The 23,240-nt window shown below is 35.1% G+C and overlaps 1 protein-coding gene across 4 annotated transcripts in view; it reads left to right on the top strand.

The window, feature by feature from the left end:
• Positions 1-23,240, top strand: part of ARL15 (ADP ribosylation factor like GTPase 15) — a 291,798-nt gene that overhangs the window by 98,999 nt on the left and 169,559 nt on the right. Inside the window, exon 8 of one of the 4 annotated variants that reach the window (XR_010083393.1) lies at positions 21,170-21,263. The exons of the other annotated variants lie outside the window; for them this stretch is intronic. The gene's annotated coding sequence lies outside the window, so the exon portion shown is untranslated. The remainder of the gene's footprint in view (positions 1-21,169; positions 21,264-23,240) is intronic. 4 annotated transcript variants of the gene reach the window in all.

The raw sequence follows: 23,240 nt of genomic DNA, 5'->3' as shown, positions 1-23,240 counted from the left end.
TTAAAATGAAATCAAGAAAGTGAACTTGGCATGGCATTTCATTCTAGAAACTATAAATTAAGATGTCCCTCATATTTCTCTTATGTAGACTTCTATGGTGGTTATTCTATCTTCCCATGTCAAAGATATTTGTAATTTGTTTTGTTTTTCCTGTGACAATAGCATATTTAGATATTTTCAAATATCTGCTAAGTGATTTCAACTGAGCCATGCTGAAATAAAGACTATGTATATTAACCAGGCTGTAAAACTGTTTCAGTAGGTTTGCTCCAGAATAACCTTATTTTAGATTAAAATTGCAGTAATGAAGAATTAATCATATGTCAGTCAGTTCTGACTGTAGTTTTGGAAACCTTATGAAATAGCAAATAAAAATTTTTACGAATGAAAAATAAATGTAGTTACTCAGCATATGAGGGAAGGTGGTGGCATATTGGTTTGGCCATGATTTCCAAAATACAGGGTGCAGTTCCAAAACAGTTTACCTAATTATATGTTTTTTTAAAATAAGTAACTTCCTGACAGAATGTGCCTTTGCTTTTCCACACAAAAGTACTTTTGATTATCGAAACTGGTTTTGATTAGTCAGATTTCTCTTAAAGGCTTAAAATATTGCAGGAGAGTAGTGGTGATAAAAGTGCTTCAAATTGCTTTAAAAGGGAACAGGCATTACTGTGATTATCAACGTGTTAATTTTTATTTTGGACTGTCTGCTACTTTGTGTATGAGTATCAGAAGCTGGATATGGCAGTGGATTCTTGTCAGTTGAACCAGTGTGCAAAGAGAGCCACTTTTCTCTCAGGTCAGAGCAATATTTGGGAGCTGCACGTGTTGAAAGTTGTCTGTAGCCACTATATTTTAGGAGCAGGCAATTCTGGACCCTTGTCTGATTGTGTTCAGGACTCCTGGAAGCCATATAGGACTGATTAAAGGAGGAACCAAATTGAACTGGTTTTCCAGTTCACTGGTGAAGCAGCTACATTTTTGGCAGTGTGCTGACTTTGGGATGTTTCTATTTTTATATTTAAGGCTCTTTTTAAGATTGTAGGTGCATTAGGTGATCACTGTAGGTTCACTCCATTTGGACTATTCTATTCTAAGACCATATATGTGAAGACATTCATAGAGCATAACCTGTTGGTGGGTTTTACTTCAGTTATCCAAAAATTCAGGTAACTAATAAATTTCTTTCATATATTTAAATTGGTGACCCCTAGTAATGGGAGAAGTCACTGAAGATCTGTTCTAAATTCCCATTTAAAAAATGCTAGAGCTTTTTAATATAGACTCACTAGTTGACAGTAAATCAGCCTATTCTCAGCCTATTTTAAGATTACACTGTTGTTTTAAATATAGTTGTCAGGAAAAGAATAGTGTGGAAAACTTGCACTGTTCACAAGTGCTGGATTTTTTCTTGCATGCAAAACCTTACTTTAAAGTTGAATTGATGGAGGTGTGGAGAGTTATTTTGATTTTGCTTTTTTTCTTTGATTGAGCAAGATTCTAAAAAGTCTTTCAAGTGCAAACAATATTTTTAAAAGTGAGTGTGAATGGTTTGTTGTGTATTTACATAGATTGTGATGTATTTATCTATTTCAGAATATAAGGATTTTGAATCACAAGTGTTTAATTTGTTTTCTACTAGCAGAATAGTTGAAGGTGACTCTCCTTATGAAAAGAGCCGTCCTAGGGCTGTGAGGGCTGTTCTCTCATACTCTGCCAGTTTCTTCTCTGTTGTTTATGTCTAGAAATAATTTTGTAGATAGACAATGTCTTCTTAAAGCTAATAACCATTGCAGGAGAATGTTCAGGTTTGCCAGCATCTGTGGAGGCTCTTACTGGTGGTGGGGATTTGGAGCACGTTGCAAACTGGGCTTTCTGGGCTTGCCAATGGTCTAAGTTGGCTGCCTGTGGCAGGCTCAGTTCCAGGGATGTAATCTCTTCTTTATATTCCAATGTCTTTGTACTTTTTTCCCATAATGTTTGTGGTTTCTGCTAGTTAGGGGAAAATGGTTTCTCTTTAGAAACCGTTTCAGTGTACAAGTTATAGATATCATTACTAGCAACCTGAAAAACTGCAATGAACAGTGACACCTAAAGAGATTTAGCTTCAGAGAGTATGCAGTATCTTAGCTAACAGTTTTGAGCAAATGTTTTCTCCAGGAGCAGGTACTGCAAAAACTACTACAACCAAGAATGAAAATGAAAGTTACCTCCACAGTCTGTCCCATCTTCACCCTGGTCAAGCCTCTCAAATCTGAGTTTTCAGACCAGCTGTTGCAAATCTGTGTACTTTGTGACAGGGACATCTAGAGCAAAGTTAAATCAGGGACAAGAAACTGTTTCTGAGATGATTTATCTTCATATTACTGCAGTAAATAGCCAAAATATAGATTCCTACCCTGTTTTTTGAGATCATAGTGACCTTAGTGACCTTAATGTTTGCAATCCCCTCACTGCAAATACTTCTTTTCGTCCAAGGTGTATCCCCTGATATTTGAAGATTGTTTTGGAGCTGGACTCTGCTATTTTGAGTATTGGCTGCTTCCTTCACAACTGTGGCCTTTGAGGGAACAGAAGAATTATTTGTCAGACTTCAGCTATGAGCACATTTGCAGGAGAGGAGAATTTTATTAAACTGGTGTTTAGACAGTATTAGTTTTGCCTTGTTTAGAACAATGCAGAAGTAACTCCTATTTGCATTTCTCATATGAACCTCCATTCTGATTAAAAATTTCTTCATACTTATTAGGAAAATGATTTAGATGTAAAAGGATCTTATAATAAAAATAATATATTAAAATGCAATATAAAAGATGAGCAATTTAAATGAATGTAAGTAAATCCATATTCTAGCTAAATGTGAACAACAAGGAATTTCATATAGTTGCAGGACTGAATCCAAACAGTAACCGCATCTTTTCTTTACATGAATTTGTGTTTCAATCAAGTTTTAAAAAAACAAAGCCATAACAGATAAAATTTTCAATATATTCATTAGATAAAAAGGTGAATTGGTATAGTTGATAATCTTTTGGTGAATAATATCACTTCTTACAGCTTAATATTGCTGTCCCAGTGTATGTGGGACAAAAACAAAAGCTTAACAAAGAAAGGTATCTCTCTGGATAGTAAATTATTAGTTGAGCTCTTGACAAATATGTAAGTCTGCAAGGAAATAAGTTCAAAGACTGCCTCTAGAAACTCTGATTTGGAATGGTGTTCCTGAAGATACCAAAACACATGCTTAAGCAAATGCCCACATATTACACAATGTACAAGGAGAAAAAGAGTAGGAGTAGGGTAGCTAAGACACAGAAGTAGAATTACTGACCCCATACACCAATTTTACAACATGAAGCTGTATTTAGAGAAATGAATCTATTGAATGGCTCTTTGTAGACAATGGTGCCTGGTATACTTCTGCAAAAAAAGAAGCTGCATGTCTTGGGGTAGATTTTTAAGAGTATTGCTTTATATAGTTTTGAACATTAGACATGAATTTTTATAGCACTATTTGGGTCTTCAAATGGTTGTTTTATATGTAGATAGATGGTGTTTACTTTGAATATTTATTTCATCAACAGTTTTGGTTTTCTTGCTGGCCTCTTTGCCACTCCCATCTTTCAGGTGTGGCAGTCTGACTGTATGACCATATGATGAACTGCTTTGGACCTAAAAATTACTTAACTACCATCCTTCCTCAAGGTCTTATTTTTAAATAAACTCAGATGAGAAGACGATTGGATAATTGGTGTACAGGCACAAACAGAGGTGGGAGAGAGGTGTAAAACTAGAGCTGGTGAGGAGGATTGGAGGTGTGGAACTCTAAAATCCAATGAGAGTTGGACCCTTCTATCTACCATGTTACTTCTCATCCTTTTTTATTTTTGTTTATCTGCCTACAGTTAACCACAGTAAAGGAAGATTATACAGAAAACACTGGAAAATATTTCCCCCTCTTACTTAAAAATGAATGTTCTAGAGTAGGTGTGCAATTACTTTTACTTGACTTGAGAGAGTGATAGGAAAGAAGCATTTATTTTCACTATGTGCTTTGAAAATATAGTGTCTTTATTGACTTCCAAGCAAAGAAAGAAGAGGGAAAATGTTGTTCAAAGAGAAGGAGTTGGCTGCACTTCCAGAACTAAACACAATGACTGTAAAGATAGAGCATAGTCTCTAAAAAAAAAGTAAATTTATGAGAGAAAGTTTAAAATGCTTTCAGATACAAATCGATTTGCATATTTTAGTAATTATTTTTCATGAATATTTGTATACTCACAAATGCTTATGTGTTATTCAGTAAAGACTGTCAGAGAAGAGCACAGCTTTTTACAGTTCTTTCTGAAACCTTTTTACCGTGGTAAAAAGTTGGTGTGCTTTAGTAGAGAGTTAAATGAAATCCTGAGGCCTGTTGGATACAAATCTGACCACACAATCATTATGACCCTTTTGAGCCCCTATGTCTGTGATATTGCTGTTCTGGGGAATTCTTGAATGCTCAAAAATTTAGTTACTGTTAGTGACATCGTACATTAACAAGAGAAGATGTATTTCTTTCAGAATTAATAACTATTACACATGGAACTAAATAGTGGCTATATAACTACTTTCCAAATATAACTCTACCATTTTAGCAAAAATGGTCTCAGGATCAGTTGAAAAAGAATGGAAAAGTATTTAGTAATGCATTGGGTCAATTTTGTGAAAACTCTTGTATTGTAAAAGTGATTTAGTATGTGTTTTTCTTTCAAACATTCATCTTATATGGATATATGTATGTAAATGTATTAGAACAAAATCTTGAGTTCAGTAATACAAGCTACTGCTTTTTAAAAGATGAGAATATATCCTTCTATTTTTTCTTTTTAATGCTAAAATACATTTGCTGATTAAAGGCAAGTTAAATATACCATGAACCTTGTATTTAGCAAGGAAAAGGTCATATTTTGTTTGAACATTATTTATTTGAACTGCATAATTTATATTTGATACTTAATATAAAAAGTAAATTTTAAAATAAATGTTTTTCAAGTTGATTGTGATCACATAATCTTCATTCCATTAGAGTAGGTATGCAGTGTATGAAATTAATTTCTGGCCACAGTCCATTCCTCAGGAATCAGAAACTCACACACATGGGAAATCATGACGAGCATCTTTATTGGTGATGTCAGGGAAGTTCAACAATAACCACAGCAGGAGAAAAATCTATCCATTTTATATTTATGTAAGTATTTCAAGTTGGATTTTAATTGTGTGTCACAAAAGTAAAAACTTTTCAGCTGCATCAATACTACCTGCTCTGCGACATAGCATAGGTTATTATTGTCTATAATTACCAATACCCTGAAATCTTGCCAGAAATGTGTGTATGCAGAGTTCCTTAAAACCTGTATCAAATAGAAGGTGCTCAGAGCTCAGCCTGAGCATGGAAGGCTTTGTGTTCCTTATCAAACTCAAAATTTCTAAAGAATCTTGGGAAGAATTTCTCTTGAATATGAGCTGCAGCATGGGGGAAAGCAAACCTGAAAATTGAAGTGTCATTGGCCCATCAGAGGCTGGTTCTTCTTTAGATGTTTGAGCATAAACTTCCTATGGATGACAACAAACCATAAACCTCTGGAGGTGTAGGTGTTGGCATGTATCTAAGAATTCATGAAACAATGATGTGTTCCCAAGTAACAGGATGGGGAAAGGGTCATCTTTGCATCAGTGTTCTGGATGTTACTGAAACAATGCTACAATTGTCAAAGGCCAGGAAGGAAACGCATACTACTGTAAGGTGAGATTAAATTCCTTCCTATCTATTCTCAGTTTTGAAATGATTTTTTTTTTTATCCTGGGATTCTTTTCAAGCCATTATGCTCCTGGAAAAATCTTGGATGCTCTCTGGGTGTGGTGGAAAACAAAAATCAAAGATTGTTATGAGCTTGGTTGCTGGACAGGACACTTCTGATTTTGCAAATGGAATGAACCTGAGAGAAGGATTAACAGTAGAAAGGGAAGGGGGTTGCTGACAAGTCTCATGCACCTCTTTCCTTGTTACTTCCAAAGACTTAACTGGCAGTAAAGCAGAAGAGATGAGTAGAGAGCATTCTGGGGTTCAAACAAAAATGAAGAATGGAATGGAATTCTGCAGATTCAAAAGTAGCGAAGGGCCCCACAGTTCAGGCATGATGAGGATGCAGTACTGTGAGTTTTTACTTAAAGAAAATTGGAGCCATTGAAGGCCTCCTTCTATAGCAATGTAGGCTGAGAACAGTGTCCATTATTTCCTCAGAAACCACTTCTGTTCAGTGCATAATGACATTTGGTTCAAAAAGAGGAAACCATTTTCCCATCCGCTTCTTGCAGTGATTCAGCACCAGATGCCGACATGCTTCTGAAGAAACATGAATTATCCACTCTAGCATCTGGGAACAATCGTCTTCATAAGACTAGAAGCAGGGTTTTGAATATAACGACATTATTCTAATGATGATTTGTTGATACCGCAGCATATCATTAGTCATGCTGGAATCTTTATAAGCATAAATGTTTTCTCAAAATAGTTTAAATGTTTAGAAAATCTATTACAGCAGTCTGACATGAAACAGTAACTTCTTCTGTTAGAATCTGAACAGGCTGAAATTTTGAGTTAGTCTAGAAAAGAACTTCCTGAAGGATCATAGAGATTAACTAGATAACGTATTTTTAAAAAAGGCAAATTTAAGCAATTTTTTTACTTGAATATGTCTTAATTTATTTTTCAGATTTACACACATCATCTTTACATTTTTTCCCTACTGTTTTCAAAAACAGAGTATTGACAGTGTATTGAATAATCCATAGCTGTAACTGCATATTTCTCAGTATCTTTGGTTTTTTCTGACCTTTTCTGTTATATTTAGTTGTTCAGATTCTGATTAGAAGCGAAGCTGCAAGGGTCAGAAAGCCTGTACTGTATTAATACTCTTAAAAGTAAAGATTGGGTATTAATGCATAGGCATCTTTAAAGTTAATGCATTCCATTTCACGTATTAATAGGCATCTATTGCCTATTAATAGATGAGTAGGGCATCTAGCAAACTGATAAAGAAAAAAAAACAACAAAAAACCCAACCTGCATTAGTGAATGAGCTTTGCTTAAAAGACCATTTCATCCACACATCTACAGAGATGGATAATTGGAACTATTTCATATATTGTTAGATATTTGCTACAATTGCATTATTTATTTTAAAATAAGTTGTTCCATCTGTCTCTCTGTTAGTACAAGCTTATTATGTAAAATTTTTTTCATAACGTATTATCAGAGCATTTACAGTCTCATTTTAGTTTTTATGGTACTCTGGTAATAAATGCTAGGAAATTGTTTACTACATTATCTGAAACATTTAAGTACTTTAAGGATTTCTTTCCTTTGATTTCCTGTAGCTTTGTTCTGCTGCAGTAATGCTTTTACAACAGACCATATATTAACTACAAATCTACTACAGATATTCTGTTCCAATTTGTTTACCTTTCTTCCTTGTTGCTAATTATGCCTTTACTTGTGGCTGAGGATAAAGAGAGTAAGAGAGTGAAATTTGAGTCACTCTCTAGGGCAGGAGAAGAAATCTTTTCAGAGCTGTAAACAAAAAGATGCTCTGTCACCAATATCACAGGAAACAATCAGGTCCCTTTAGCTGCAACAGCATCTTCATTAGTGGCACAGTGTATATTTGATGTTTTAGAAATACATAACTCATTTTGAATAAGCAGTATTAATTCATGTGGTATCTATAATGTGTGTTTGCACAGAACCTTATTAAACAGTCAGTACTCTCCATTGAGTAATTTGATCTGTTATGTGAATCAAAATTTCTTACTTAAAATTATTACTGTATTTTAAATTCTTTTAAATTCAGTTTGGTTTTTTTGTTTTTGTGGTTGTTACTAAAAAATTGCCCTATGTACTTAAAAGATGAACAGGGGCTACAGAAATGGTACTGCACATTCTTGAAGTGTTGCACGTGCCTGCACATCTGTCATGTACCAGAAGAGTTCAGACTATGTAGTTTTGCTTGACTACCTTTTTTGTGGACATGCTACCTGTATCATGTCTTATGAAGTTCAGAATGTATAATTTGTTTAAGTTAAAATCATCATTAATTAAAATTGATGTTGACTCATTTTGGAATAGCTAAGTATTTATGTAATGGAGAGAAAATCTCCATTATCTTCCATGATCATTCCTCTTGCTAATTTTCTTAAAATAATTTTGAGTTTTATTGACACCTCAATCTTAACAGTTTAAAAATACGCAAATAAAATCTTCTGAAAAACAAGAAAAACATTTTAAAACCAAAATGGACTGTTGCTAAAGGGGGGTAAAAAAGCTTAGTACTTTTCTATTCTGATTTATTATACAGAAGGCTGTTTTTTTACAAAAAAAGGGCTTTTTTTTTTTTTTTCTTTTTTTCCCTTCACTATTCTCAGTCTCTTTTGATCATTGATCTGGGTGACCCCACGCTCAGGGGTTTTTTCTTCATTTGACATGGACAGATTTTTGAAGTATAGCTCTCCTTTGGGAACCTCAGGCAGTTCCACTTGACTAACCTGTGATCTAATGAGCAGTAATGCAGGGTTACAGTGACCATTTTGTTTGCTTTGAGGGAGGATGGCTAGACAGAGAGTGGGAGAGAGGCGGTGTCTGCTGAGAAAAAAGATGCAGGGTGATCGAACAGTGTGAAAAAGACTTGTTAGCCCACATTAGTGTGCCTGATTTACTTCACAACAGGTCAGGAAAGGCCAAAGACAGGGTTGTCATTAAATTGCAAAGTTGAAAATCCCGGTATTCAAAAGCATTCAAATTTCTCTGAAAGTTGTAAATTAGAAAGTTTGTGGTTCATGTTGAATTTGGCAGAAAGATATACAGAAGTACCAGCTTCTCTAAAACATGAATGGTACATTATAAAATCATGCTGTAAATAAAAAGAAAACCAGCTTTTTAAAGTACTTTCATGGTTGACTGTTTTACAATGAGACTGGGTGCGAAAGAAAGGCCAAACACTAACAAGGTCGTTGCACTTTCTTTATGAGCCCTGGGGACCCCTTAATTATGTGCCCGTGCTGCTTATTTTGAGATCTGTGGAGTGTATGTGTACACGTGTTTGCATGATATATAATTTTATTTGTATTTATTAAATCCATACACGTATGTATATACACATATGCATATGTATGTAAAAATAAAATTTTAGCTCTCCTTGCTCAGGAATGTAGATTTTGAATCTTCTGCAGCATGTTATGATACTTTTTTGCCCTCATATCCTTGATTGTTTCTCTTGGAGTGAATAATAATCTTGATGCCTTTAGTTTTGAAATAGGCATAAATTTATCTTAAATTTGCATTTGCAAATGCAGACATGCACAAAAATAGTCTTTCTGTACTAAAAAATTATTTTTCCTAATAGTAAAGCTTGCTTCTAAACACTTGAAGTGGACTTGACAGCTTGCAGCTTTGCAGTTGGAAAAACCAAACGTTGAAGCTACCTATTCCTGAAATGACATTTACTCTGTTTCATTCACTTAATTGGCAGTGGCCTGAATTTCCATGAGTTGGAGAGTATAATCAGATGCATTGATAGTCTTTAACTCATAGCAAACTCTTGTCATTGCTGTTTCTGATCTGGCTGGCTTTAGTGAAAATCGAAATGCAGCCTTTTAGCTATATTATCATTGTGCATTGTAGCAGTAGGTAATAAAACAAATGGGTGGTCTTAGGGGCAAGGTATTTTTTCTGTATGCTACCAGAAGTTTCACTAATTGATTAGTACTCCATTTGGCTGTCAAAAGTCAGATTTTCACTATTTTCATACAACTGTGTTAACTTTTACATTGTATTGCATAGACTGAGGTGGTTGTCTTGATCCTTGTGTCTTGTTGCAATTAGAAATGCATGAAATTAAACAGCCGAGAAGAGCTCACCCATAATTAAGACTATATTTCTTACCTGACTTCAGGGGCTCTGCTCCCACTGATCATTCAAACAATTTCACTGACATTTAAGGCAGTGTGTCTTCTTGGTTGAAGGGAAGAGAAGACAACAGAATGTCAGGCTTCAGTGTTCACATTGAACATTAACTTCTGGTTTTAACTTGTATTGGATTATGTATTAATATGTGGTGCCAGATTATTTTTGGTTTATCTTGGTCATCTTTTGTTTACTGTGAATATATGGTATAGTTTTACCTCCTGATAACCTGAGGTTTAAGTGACAGTTGATTGTGGGCAACAAAGTACAGTTTTTATATTCAGTGCTGCGTTTCTCAAGTGATTTCACAGTATGTCACTCCTGTTTTTAACACATTGTAAAATTCACTTATTATTAGAATTTGAAATAGGATTAGTTTATTTTGAAACAGCATGGTGTTCAAAGTGGCTTAGTTGTTACTATACCCAAAGACTAGTCTCAGAAAAATTTGCTCTGGTATGTATGCTTCCATTTTCTCAATTTTTTAAACTGATATTTAGTTGCAGCAACTTGGTGGAGATACACTTTAGGAAACTGCATTGAGCTAGCTTTCTCTGTAGCTTTAGGTCATGTTAGTCAATGGAAACTTATTAGGGCATAAAATGATGGGAAAATGTTTAGCAAATCAGAATACTGAATCAAGGCACATTTAAGCCTTACTGGTATTCTCCTTCCATTTACTTTCTCCATTCCCTAAATAATGTTGTCTGTGCAGTCTCTATGCACTCTTTATTAGCTCTTCTATTTGATTTAATTATTCAGTTACTCAGTGTGTCTGAATTAAGTCATCTCCGCCAATCTGCGTATTACAAAGCATTTGGTCAGTGAGAAGAGACTAATGTCATCTTGCTGGACTAATTTTTGTGGGTGTGTGTTTAGGAATCAAGACACTGGAGCAGTATTTCAAAATCAGCTTATAAAAAAAAGTTAGTCCAAGGATATATTATTGATACTGCCAGTCACAGGCTCTGGAAGACTACATATTAATTACTCATCTGAAGAAAAGCAAATTTGTCATATGTTGTTCTTAGATTTCTTACATGTGTGAATAGCTTTTGCAGGTTGGTTGCTTGGAAATACTTCCAAAAAACACAAAAAGTTTGCTGCAATATAAACTGTTTTTACATAAACTTGCCAGGTATTGTATGAAATGATTAAGTTAATTTTTGATGGTAATATTGTTTCTTGCTTCAGGAAGACAGCTGAAAAAGAAGGGGGGATATAGCCAAATGCAGGTTTTTGGAAAAATTTTTTTGCCAGTTCATAGTTATGTTTTGAGAAAGCATTTCTTTTAAGACAGAGATTTTAACTTTTGATATAGGAGCTAAAATGCAGCATGAAAAGTTTTTCCTCTTTATCTGTATGTCATGATATAAAAGCTCCAGCAAAATGTTTCTGCAGGTTAAGCTGCTGTTCCTGTGGGTTATCCATTGTAAAGTCCTTAACAGTGTGAAGTAGTTATGATTTAATCCACATCATGAATAGAGTGCAAATAGAAAGTTTAGCAAAACAGAAGCAGCAAAATATAAAAGTAGTTGCAGGTGCTCTTTTTCTAAAGAAAATGGGTGTGCCTTCTTACATTTCTCTGAAGCTGTTATTTGCATCTTAGGGCTGTATTTGAGAAGTATAACTCTCAAACTGTTCTAAACGGGGAATGCAGTAGCTAATGTGTTGCATGAAAATAAAGTGTTACGTTCTGCCAGTGGACTTGTGACAATTCAGTTTTTAGTACCTGTAAAATGGGCTTAAAATGTTCCCCAGATGTATTTGGCTACCTCTCTTTTGGAAGTCATTCCTTCTGTGCAATAGGAAAAAAAATTTGCTTAACTAAGAAAACAAATTCAATAATGCCACCCTTTCCCTGCATAAATAAGAAGGTGGGGGTGGTAATACTATGTCTGGGAAAGGAAGCAAAAATGCATGCTTGGATATCCATTGCTGGCTGTTGTAGGGAGTGTGCTTGCCAGCAGTTTCTGGCAAGTTTATTCCTTCCAAATGCTCTCCTAACTTGCCAGACATTTAAAAAGTCTTTTGCCTGTTAGTCACCTTTCACTTACTTGTAGCATTAGGAAAAATGTTTATTGACTGAAGAACTGCCTGTTTTGAAATCAGGAACATTGAATTAAGTTTTTTGTATTGTTTCATGTTGGTTTGTTGATATTTACTGACAGCAGGGTTCAGTTAGGAATATACTTACAGGCTGTTAGTAACCAAACTGGGTCAAAGCTCAAAGGGTCTGCTCTTGTGGGTAGTAAAGCTCAGGGTTTTGCTGATGTTTTCTGTGCATGTAAAAGGCATCAGATCATCAATCCCTGACCCTTGTGCAGAGGGATGGATGTTGTAGAAGTGGACTGCATTCAAACAATGGCAAAGCACTTTCTCCACTTTTGGTAAAGCCTAGCTGAGAGAGAATTAAAAAATCTCCTGTATCTGGCAGTGGGGCATGTAGGGCCTCTTTGTGTTAGTTTGGTTCAGTCGTGGTCTGCTGTTTAAATCCTCTTCTGTGTAATATTGATCAGGATGTGCATGGCTCTGAATCTCCCTAAGGCGTTTGAGGACAAAACAAGTAGCGTATGTATCTGAGCCCTAAAACAGAGACCATTCAGACAGAGAGGGGTTGGAGGGAGGAGTCAGATACAATGACAACGGAGAAACTTGACTATTGTCCTAGGTAGAAGCATGCCAGAGGGGAAACTAGAAATCTAGCTTATTGGATACAAAATATTTTGCAAAACTGCCCTTCTCGGTAAGGTTCAGATTTGTAATTGTAGTTTTGTTCTTTCTACTCCATTTTCTTCTCATAATTGCAAAATCTGAATTAAAGAGAGACCTCAGTTATTGTTATACCAGAGATGACTGAAGTTACATCTCTGAATACACTGCACGTTTCCTTCAGGGCTTTTAGACAGGAGGATGTCCGGGTCTTTTTCATGTGTCTTGCTCCCTGTACTTACAAGCTTAACTGAACTAGTAGTGTAGTATTGGAGCATGTCAGTCTTTTAATGTAATTGCTTGTCATCTCTGAGGTATGGAAGCAGTCTGCCATTAATTTTACAGTAATTTAAGCACTGGTAGACGTATCAGATACAACCACAAAGCTAATGGCCGTTTAATTATTAGTGATTCCAATGAGAGTTTATATCTTAAGCAGGAGTTAAGAACTTAATGCACAAATTTGGACAAACAAAAGAAAACAAAGACTACTAGCACCAACTGGTGCTATCATTCTAATAATTGAATGCTTCTAATTTTCTCAGTTTCTCACATGGTTGTGATTCAGGTTGCTTCACAGTGCTTTTATATGCATAAAACCTGATATACACAAATTAAGGAAATGTGGTATCAGTTGTAAGAACTGTGGTCACAGAGAGTACCACACCACACATATGTTGCTGTTGTGGTCAAAGTATTGTTTTCTGTCACTGTAGGAGTAAAGCAAATAATTTGAACAATAAGCCAGTATGATGGTCTTCTGGTCCTGGCTTTGCAATTATTTCAACTTGCGTTTTTTGACAAGCACAATTTCAAGTATTCTGAGAACCTGCAACAGGTAACTGGGAGTGCTTGAGAATAAGTGTGTACTGCCAGAGTATTGTGATCAGGCAGTGAAAGAAGAATTGACTTGCCCTGCTCAGGATTATCTGTCAGACAGTAACTGTGTTAGTTGACTAAAATACATCAAATGCTGGAAAAATCTGCCAAAGCTTATTAGGTTGTTTTCTGCACTTGAAAATTAATTTTTTAAAAATTAAAATTTGGTTTACATTTTGAATATATATTCAAAAAGCAGTTTTTAGTGTACTTATATAACTATGTCACTTTATAACCTATTGGAGACCAATAACTGTAAATTAATTGAAAGAGGTAGTGATGTTCTCTGACACCTAAACATTGTAATTCAAAACCTGTCATGACGCTTTGAAAAAGATTTTGATTTCTTTGATATCCATTTATATTCTCTTTTATTGTAGTAGTAGGAAATAAATACAGCACTTTCAAGTTCTGAAATGCCATTCTTGAGTTTCCTGAGACATAGAAAACGTAGAGCATCTTCTAATTAGTTATCTGTTGTAAAGAAATTACCCTGCATGCTTCTTTCATTTCAGTATGTATTAGCATTAGTATTTTCATATGAGGGATGTCTGTCCTAGAAACAGTTGAGTCATTCTCTGAGTTTAATGTTTTTTTGAGAACTATGTTGATTTAATATTCTATGTTTGTGTGATCATTTCCCTCCTTGTCAGTTCAGCTATGGTGTTAGAGAATGCAGAAATAATCCATGGTCATTTTGCTAATGTATAAGTCAAAGCCCATAATTCTCCTTGCCTTAGAGACTTTCCTTTTACTGTTTAGATTATTTCAGTTGTTTCCATTTCTTTTGCTTGACTTTATGTTCCTAATAGTGCATTAATGCATCCTGTGTGCAAAAATAAATTGTTTCTATTTGGAAGTATTTCAGAATTCTTAATTCTAAGGATTCTTGGGGCAATTATTCAGACCATTAGCATGAATATACAGAATGTAATTGCTAATAGATAACAGCTCTTTAATTTGTATTAACATGCAAAAAGTAGTGTCAGCTAGCTTGTTCACTGGAGTTGTTTGCAAGCTTTGATAAAATTTTGAATTTTTCTACCTGTGAAAAGAAAGGTGTGAATCTGAATATCAGGTCTCTTCTATAGAACTTAAATGTTTCTTTATTAGTTTCTTAATTCTTAATTTAGACCAATGACACATTTCAGAAGGCAATGCGAGTTTTGTTAAAGACTGCTATAAAGTATTACTACTTAAAATTTGGGGCAACCTTGTACCTATTAAAGGAATTTGATATTTCAGCTTCACAAAAGACTCACCAAGAAACTGATGTAGTTCTGTTGAAATATGGGAAAAATCTGCCAGGAATCCTGCCAAACACCACAGAATTCCACAAATATAGCATTTTTCAGCTGACTGCACTCTGGACAACTACCCTCTCTCTACAACAGTGATAGGACTGATCAGGACCATCAGTCTAACAACTTCTATCACAGTTGTACCTCTTGCACCTTAAGACTCCATTACATGGATGCTTTGTGCAGCGTTCAGAAATAGTGAAATGTTTTCTTATCTGCAGCTTTGTTTTGCTAGGACAGATGTGATTATTCATTACCCGGATGTTTATAAGTATCTTACTCAAAAGCACTCTGAAAAATCTAAATTTTTGCTCATAAGAGGAAAATTGAAGTCCGTCCATGTTAAGCAAATGTTTACTTCTTGGCTATTGAAAGACTTTCAAAAAGAGTTTGGTTTTGTCACCTTCTTATTTAAAGCCTGTCTGATTTTAATTTGGATTTCTAGATATCATAGAATGGCTTGGGTTAGAATGGACTGTAAGGATCACCCAGTTCCAACTCCCCTGATGTGGGCAGGAGTGCTGGCCCTAGCTCAGGTTGCTCAAGGCACCATCCATCCTGCCCCTGTCTACCCATTCAGTGCAATACTTGCTGTTCTTGCAAAGGAAGAATTTTGGCTATCAGCATCATAAGCTTTCTGTTCATTAGCTTTCAGGCACTGAGGAAAATTTCCAAAATGAAAATTTATCATCATAGTTTTGTATGGAAGCATGGACCAATACAACCATTCTAAACACTCAATTTTACTTCTTTAAATTGTGTCCTTGGTACTGGATCCTGCAAGGTTTACCTTTACTATGGTACTATATTTTAGGGCCTTATCAGCTTTTTTTTGTATTTCATAACACTAGGAAAATATTATTTACACATCGTATCCAAACTTTTGCTTTAGAAGGGCCAATCTACATGTCTCTTGTAGTCCGTTTCTGAGGCTGGCGGGCTATTGTTAGAAAATACAAGAGGGGTTTTTTGTTATGCAGTAGTAAGCTCCTGCTTGTCTTTGCAGACCCGAGGTTTTCGTCTTAAGTTTAAGAGGCAAGTAACAAGAGCGAAGAGATGAAGAGGAGAAAAGCAAACTAGAGGCCTATAAAATTCCTTTTCTTTCTTTTTTTCTCCCATAAAACTACTTCTGCAGGAAAAAAAAATATTGACAGACAGGGTGTGCCAGCTAATGTCACTAAGCATTGAGTGAAAAGAAGAATACTAAAAAGCAGAAAATTAGAGCTGTGCTTGCCTGTTCACCTCCCCAAAAGAATTGAAATTGTCAGCGTTTGGGACTCCTTGTCAGAGGCTGAGATCCTCACCTGTCTGGTGCTCTGCAAATCTGCTCTGGTGACCATCATCCCTCAGAAATGTGTGTCTGAGAGCAATTAGAATTTTACCAAAGAATACTGAAAAAAAAATTAAGTACATGTATGTCATGTAGTTCCTGAATTCTTTAAAGATAAAAACAAAGGCCACCACAGAAGCAAATTAAAGCCCCTGGGAGCTGACATGGTTATTGAAAGCTTTAACAGAGCTGCCCTGCCATAGAAACCTGCTTTCCTATTGTCATTCATTTTGGTCTCTGAAAAGAAATTTATGATCAAAGTTTTGTTTGAGCACAATGTAAGCACTCAGATTAGATTTTGGCAAAGTTAGACAGGGATTTAGATATTTTATTTTAATTGTTTTTCTCTTGTTTTGGCACTTGTCTTCTAGTGAGAAAAATGTTTTGCACTGAAAATGTTTTGCCCTAAAAAAAGAGAGTATCTGTTTACAATATTTTATTGAATTCCATTATATCTGTGTTTCGTGTTTTGTATCTCCTACTAATGTTTCATGATAATTCCCATCTAGAGCATCTTTTGTGGGTGATGTAAATGAAAATACATAAATGAAATAAAATCTGTGTACTTAAAATATTTTAATTCTTAAGTTGCTTCTATATATAAAGTTTCCACCTTGAGGATTCTCCAGCAAATGCCCACTGTCTAATTTTTCAGTAGTTATTGGCAGAAAGAGGTTTTAACAGAGTATCATAATATAATGCTTTCTGAGCATAAGAGCTAGTGATTCATTGTTTTGTTGGATAACTCACAGATTGCTTTAATCTGAGGGGTTCTTGTGAGGAAAAGAAATTAAGGTGAGAATTAACCATAGTAAGAGAAGTACTTACAATTACCTTAGTGTATGAAATATAGGTTCATTTCTTGTATTTGCTGTTGACTTGCTGCATAAGACTCTGTGGGTGTAGGTTATTTCTGTTCTCCAGCTTATGTCTATGTAGAAGAATTTTTGTAAGTGCTCTAAATGATAATGAAGATGCAAAGTTCTGAATATCTTGGAAATACAAGTACAAGGAGGAGGAACATTGATTTCTGTGAAAGATGAAGTTTTGTCTCTATAAAAAAAAAGCTCTAAGAGATTGCAACAGCGAAATGAGTTATTCACGTTGATAAGAGGTAATTTAAAACAAGGTTCAAGAAAAATCTGAATGTATACAATTCCCTTAACATACAGTCACGCTGGTATAGGCAAAGTTGTAGAAGTAGCTTTAGAAATGCTGTCTCATGATCAAAGCAACAAGCACAGTCAGCCAATTTGAGCCTTCTGTCTTGTATGCCCATTGGAAGTAGGAGTATTAACTTAGTCCTGTGTGTGAGGTTTGTAAAAAGAAAGCACTAGAAGCTAAATAAGGGATTTAGAAGTCTGCCTTTAAGATTGTGTTGAAAGAAGGAAATCACAATAGAGGTTCCCCCTCTGCTGGTAGAGAGTTCAACATTCAAGACATTTCAGTGTGTCTAGACACAGGTAAATTCGGTTGGGTCTGAACATATGTATGCAAAGAAAGAACCACGATTACACAGTATAAACTATTGCCAACCTGCTAAAAGAATTTTGAAGTGAAATATAGTACAACTGAAGTTATCAAGTTCCATGTCCATTTATTTTAGCTAGCATAGTAGTAATTCATGTTAAGTACCCAATAGGGAGTGTAAACTATTGTGTTGTCAGTACCTAACCAGAGACTGTTCAGCTTGTTATTTACCCATTTCAGTGCTGTTCAAGTTTTTTGTCCTAGTAAACAAACCATTTTCACTTATCCTTTATAAGGGATTTTCAATTTGATTTAATTAATAATCTGCTTAAAATATTGCCCTATGCATGCATGTCAGGAGAATTTCTCTTGTGAGGAGAACTCCTTCTGTGATGGGAAGTGCCTGTGCCAAATTTTGCATAGTTACTTTGAGTACTTGTGAAGAAGTGTGAAAATTTGAGAGGTACTGGAGACAAGAGAAGTAGGTTATGTTGGTGAGAAGCAGGTACTGTTATCCACTAGAAGGTGAACTAGCAGGAAAGTACAAATGAAAGACAAACAAAAATCCATCTAAATAAAACTCCAAAGACCTGGGTGAATTCATGCTGCCTGATGTGTTTTTCCTGAGGCTGGTATGAAATCTGTTGTCCCAGTAACCCCAACAGTGCAATATCTTTTCCTCTACCTAAACAGGGATTGCTTATCAGGAAGGCAGATAACTCTACAGTCTCTTTACTGGTTTCTTCCAGCTTCTCTTTCTTATGTTTGGCTGAGTTAAGACTCACTCAAAGCTGCAGGTATGGTATTCAGTAAGGTGGTGAATCAGTTAATTTTTTAAAATTTTAAATGTTGTGGCTACTTGTTTACCTCTATGTGTGTGTGAAATAAAATGTAAATGGTTACTACTTCTGTAGAAAATATACCAAGGTTTCAGGTTTTGAAATATATAATGAAATTTTTATATTTTGGCATAGCAAATACCAATACAACTTTGAGTAGATATTTGGAATAAATGTTATGACCTATCTCAAGTAATTTCAATTTCTTATGACTATAATTAAGGCTCTATTACAAACTGTAAATCAAATCCTTTCTATTTTTCATGTACTCGTATATTAATATGAATATAAAAGTTAAATTTATTTAATGTTATTATGGTAGGCTTAATGTTGTTCCTCCATACATCTATCCAGTGTAAGCCAGACAGAATGAGGTTTTAATCCTTTCAGAGATGAAAATCCTAAGAGGACCATAGATGAGCCTACTATGATCATTGAGCTAAACCTGAGTGGAATTTTTTATACCAAAGAAACAGCACCATCAGGCTAAGGGGTGTTCACCTTCTTTTAAGCAATGAATAGTCTTGAAATTCTTACAACATGTAGCTTTTTTTACATTAAAAATGATAGAGAGTGGTAATGCTTCTTTCCCTTCTTCCTTTGTTTAGTATAAGCTGAATGATTTTAATGTGTAAGAGAGCAACTGGGCTTTTTGCCACAAAATTTGATTTTGATTTTCATATTTTTAAGATACTTATGGATTTATAAAAGCCTTTTTGATCATTCTCTCTGTTCATTTGAGAAAAAATTGCTCTGGTTTTTTGATAATTATTTTAATATGCAAATATTACTTTTTGTGGCAAATGTTAATGTCAATTGTACTTTCCTTTTTTTGGTTACTTGTCTTAAATCTTAATTAAGAACAAGCAAAACTTCTTCAGTTTTATGCTTACCTTTCAGTATGATATAAGCTCTCCCTACTGCTAAATCTCTTACTTAGTTTTGGGCAATATAGTTAGATATATTTTCTCATTAAGCTATCACAAAAAAATAATCAGTTACTGTAAAAAAAAGGTCATAATTGGAACCTTTCTGATAGCTTAATATTATTACATTTTCTTTGAACAGCAAAATTTCATACAAGTTTTGAGGCTGGGTATTCAGAACTTGATTATATACCCACTTTATATATTAAATACTAATATAAACTGGTGAAGAGTAGAGTTGATTTGAAAATTTGGCTACTCCTATAAGCATGGTAAGTTAAAAATTTTCCCTGTTTATACAGCCTTTGGCAATTTAAGCAATGTGTTTTGTCACCTGTTTTGCTGTCTCCTGAAGAGCTGGAACTTTTATGAAGAAATAGAAAATATGACTTTGAATCCTTAACATCTTTAAATAAATGCACATATTGATAGTGACAGATTGCTAAACTTGGCGTTAGACACTTAGTTGTGTTTCTTGCCAAAAGTAATCCAGATGTGCATAATTTATCTGCCTGCCATATGTGCACTGACATGTCTTTCTATAATCAACTGTCTGTTGAGTATTGTTAAACAGTTAAATGTTCTTTATCAACTATCTTTTTGAATAATGTTAATAACTCCTTTAAGGAGATAAGAAGCAGCAAGACCATGAAAACAGCTTTCTTAGACTGAAGAAGGCAACTTCAGTTTTTGGTTGTCCAAAAAAGCGTGCGGTTTCAGGAAAAAACTGTTAAAAGAAGTGTATTTATAGCCCATTTTAGGTGGTGTTATACAACTGAGGTGGAAGCATATTTTATGTAATCTCATTATGATGGGACAGATCTTTGTTGTGACTGTGTAAAGGTAGTTGCTATGGAATAATAACATTAATTAATGGATTTTTTTGTATGAGGTGCTTGTTGAAAAAAGAAAATTAACTTAACTTGACAAGCAATAACCAAACATGTCCTGGCATTAAGTTCAGAAGGATTTGTAGGGGGATGTTTGTGTCATTTGGAATATTTCATCATATCATCGGAAGAAGTAACTCCCATTTTATGGCATGTTTTGCAATGTGTGTTTGTTCTTCGACTGTCTTCAGAAAGTTACTTACTGGTTAGTAGAGGTACATGACCCAAGTGGAAAAATTCCTGTGTAAAAAGAGTTTCTATCCAATGAGTTTCCTATCCTAAAATTCTGTTTGCCAACAGATTTCTGTTTGCTCCATAGAAATAATACCCCTTTGTTTCCTGTGAGTTTATCCTTTCACCTCATTGACATAATATTATCAGAATAATAACATGAATAGGTTAATCTCACATTCATCATTCTCTGGGTCAGATCCCAGTGTTCACCTTGGAGGTATATAGGAAGGTATATGGTGGTCATGTAGAGCAAAATGCACAGTGTCTCATGGTTCTGAGTTTTCCCTGAGGAGAAGGGTGTCTGGCACTGTCTGATGTTCCTGTGCATACAGGTAAGTATTTATCCCTACAGTTATATAGATATCTATCTGTTGTACATAGGCCTGTCTTTGTAGCTATCTGTTTTGGTTTTTTGAACTCCCCCACCAGCAGTTGCATAACTTGTGGCATGATTAGCTGCTCTTCTTCATCATCCTGGGAGGTCTCAGTCATGACCTTTCCAAATGCTGATCTTTGTCATTAAGATGAGAATAGGTGTACAGAAGCTGTTGAGAGCACCAACTGTGTGATTCTTATTTCCATAAGGTCATCCACATTTGAGCCGCTCATCTTGGCTTGTACTAGGAAGATGCAGAATGTCTACATAATGTCCTGAAACTGGGTTGTCATGCTGGACAAGGTAATGCAGTTATATAAGACCATCCTGTTAGAAGGCGTCTTTGCTGAAATGGTCTGAAGACACTCCCTAGTTTGTAGAAGCATGCTCCTTGTTTGTAAACTTTGCTGTTTAAGATTTCAGCTCAACCAATTCACATGGTCTGAACTGAAGTACTGATTTGGTGCTCCAGGGTGTTACATGGCTGAAGTTCTCAAAGATACAGGTTGTGTGGATATGGTGTGGAAGAGCACTCTGTGCAAATGCCAGCAGTAAGCAAGAATGTCAGGAAGCTTCTTTGGCCAAGTTTGCTGGGTGTTGGTTAATACTTCAAAATCACCTGAAGTTACTAGGGCCTTGCATAAATTGATTGTACATTAACACTGATCCACTGCTGCTTGAATCACTGTGCTCATTATACTATGCTATTGCTACTCTGTTAGAAACTGTCCTTTCACAACAAACAAGTCAAACACTGAAATCAAAGCCGCATGGTGTGTTCTTAGCTGCTTCTGAGAAATGATCATCATATTGAGCTGTTTTCTAGGGAATGCAATTTGTGACCAACTTTTTAAAGTTATGTAATGTTTACTTGTCTGATGAAAGACTAGTAGCATGCAAAATATGGGGAAGCACATTTTCTGAAGATGTTGTCATTGTTTCTTATGAAGGCACAGCTTCTTGCACTTGAGAAATACTGTGGAATCTACATATCCTATAGCAAACAAGCAAACAAGCAGTTTGTGCCTGAAAGAAACCTAATTCATTTCAACAGTTATTCCTTGCAATGTAAGCTTTCCTTAAAAGTGTAAATGACATGTTTTGAAATTTATATACTTTGGGATTGAGAAACTATTGATGCTTTATTCTCTCATTGATTCTTGGTATTTTGTCCTTTGTTATAATCTTTAGCAAAATGATGTGAAATTCATGCACACATAACACATACCCATTTAAAAATAAAGCAAAAACAAACCCCAAAACCTCACACATTACCAAAAAATTGTAAATGTGGTATTCCCTCAGGCAACGTATTTCGGGGATTAGTTCACTCCTTTATTTATGTGCATTCACTGTAGTACTTTACCTCAGTTTTATAATAATTTGCTAAAATATACTCTGTAATTTGATCGCTTTAGATTGAAGAGAACTGCTTCTTTATAAAGAGTGCCAGGTGAGAAAATATGTGTTTTCTTTTCAGAAAATGCTATCGTGAATTCTCAGATATGTATTGATGCTTGCACTTTATGAAGTACTGTAATATTTTCCGTTGTTTGTACCTTAGATAGTTTTTTAAACCTCTGAGAACCCTTTAGCCTCCACAAGCGACAGACATATGTGCATATGAAAAAGTCCCTTCTGTTCTGATTAGTTTTGTCCTGAATACAATAGAGCTGTCTGTGTTATCTAAAGAATTATGCTCTGGAATCTTAAGTGTCAATTTTCCTTCTTATGCTCTTTCTGTCTTAATCCTGTGCACCAGAAACTACTTTGAAAACAAGTTTAATAAATGTTACTACAGTGTTACATTACATGACCATCTGAAAATTAATAATTGTGGCATTTTGAAATTCTTATCACTGACCATTTGGTCAGTATTGGTGACATCCTGACCGTTTCTAGTGTCATAGTTTTGTCAGTTGTGATGTTTTTGTGGAGTCCAGGGCAGAAAGGGGGAGTGTGGAGGAGAGGAAAGATCATTCAAAATTAATCTGGATGTGTGTGTTTACATACATCTTCCAGACAGTGCTGCAGTGAATATTATCTGAAATAGCATATATTTGTGCACCGTAGTTCTGCTGTCCAGCAGCATTTAGTCACTTTAGTTTGTCTTCAGTTATATTTACCCAAAGACTAATTAAAGTACTATAAAAGTGGTTTTGGCCCACGAAGACCTAGCCTGACAACTGAACTCTCTCATTACATTTCCATCTAACTGTCTTGCTAAAGTAGGCAGGTCTCTGGATTGACTATAGTTTGAAAGGTTAGCTGAAAAGATTA

This window comes from Prinia subflava, chromosome Z, assembly GCF_021018805.1.
Source record: "Prinia subflava isolate CZ2003 ecotype Zambia chromosome Z, Cam_Psub_1.2, whole genome shotgun sequence".
NCBI lineage: Eukaryota > Metazoa > Chordata > Aves > Passeriformes > Cisticolidae > Prinia > Prinia subflava.
This window is presented reverse-complemented; position numbering and strand designations above follow the sequence as displayed.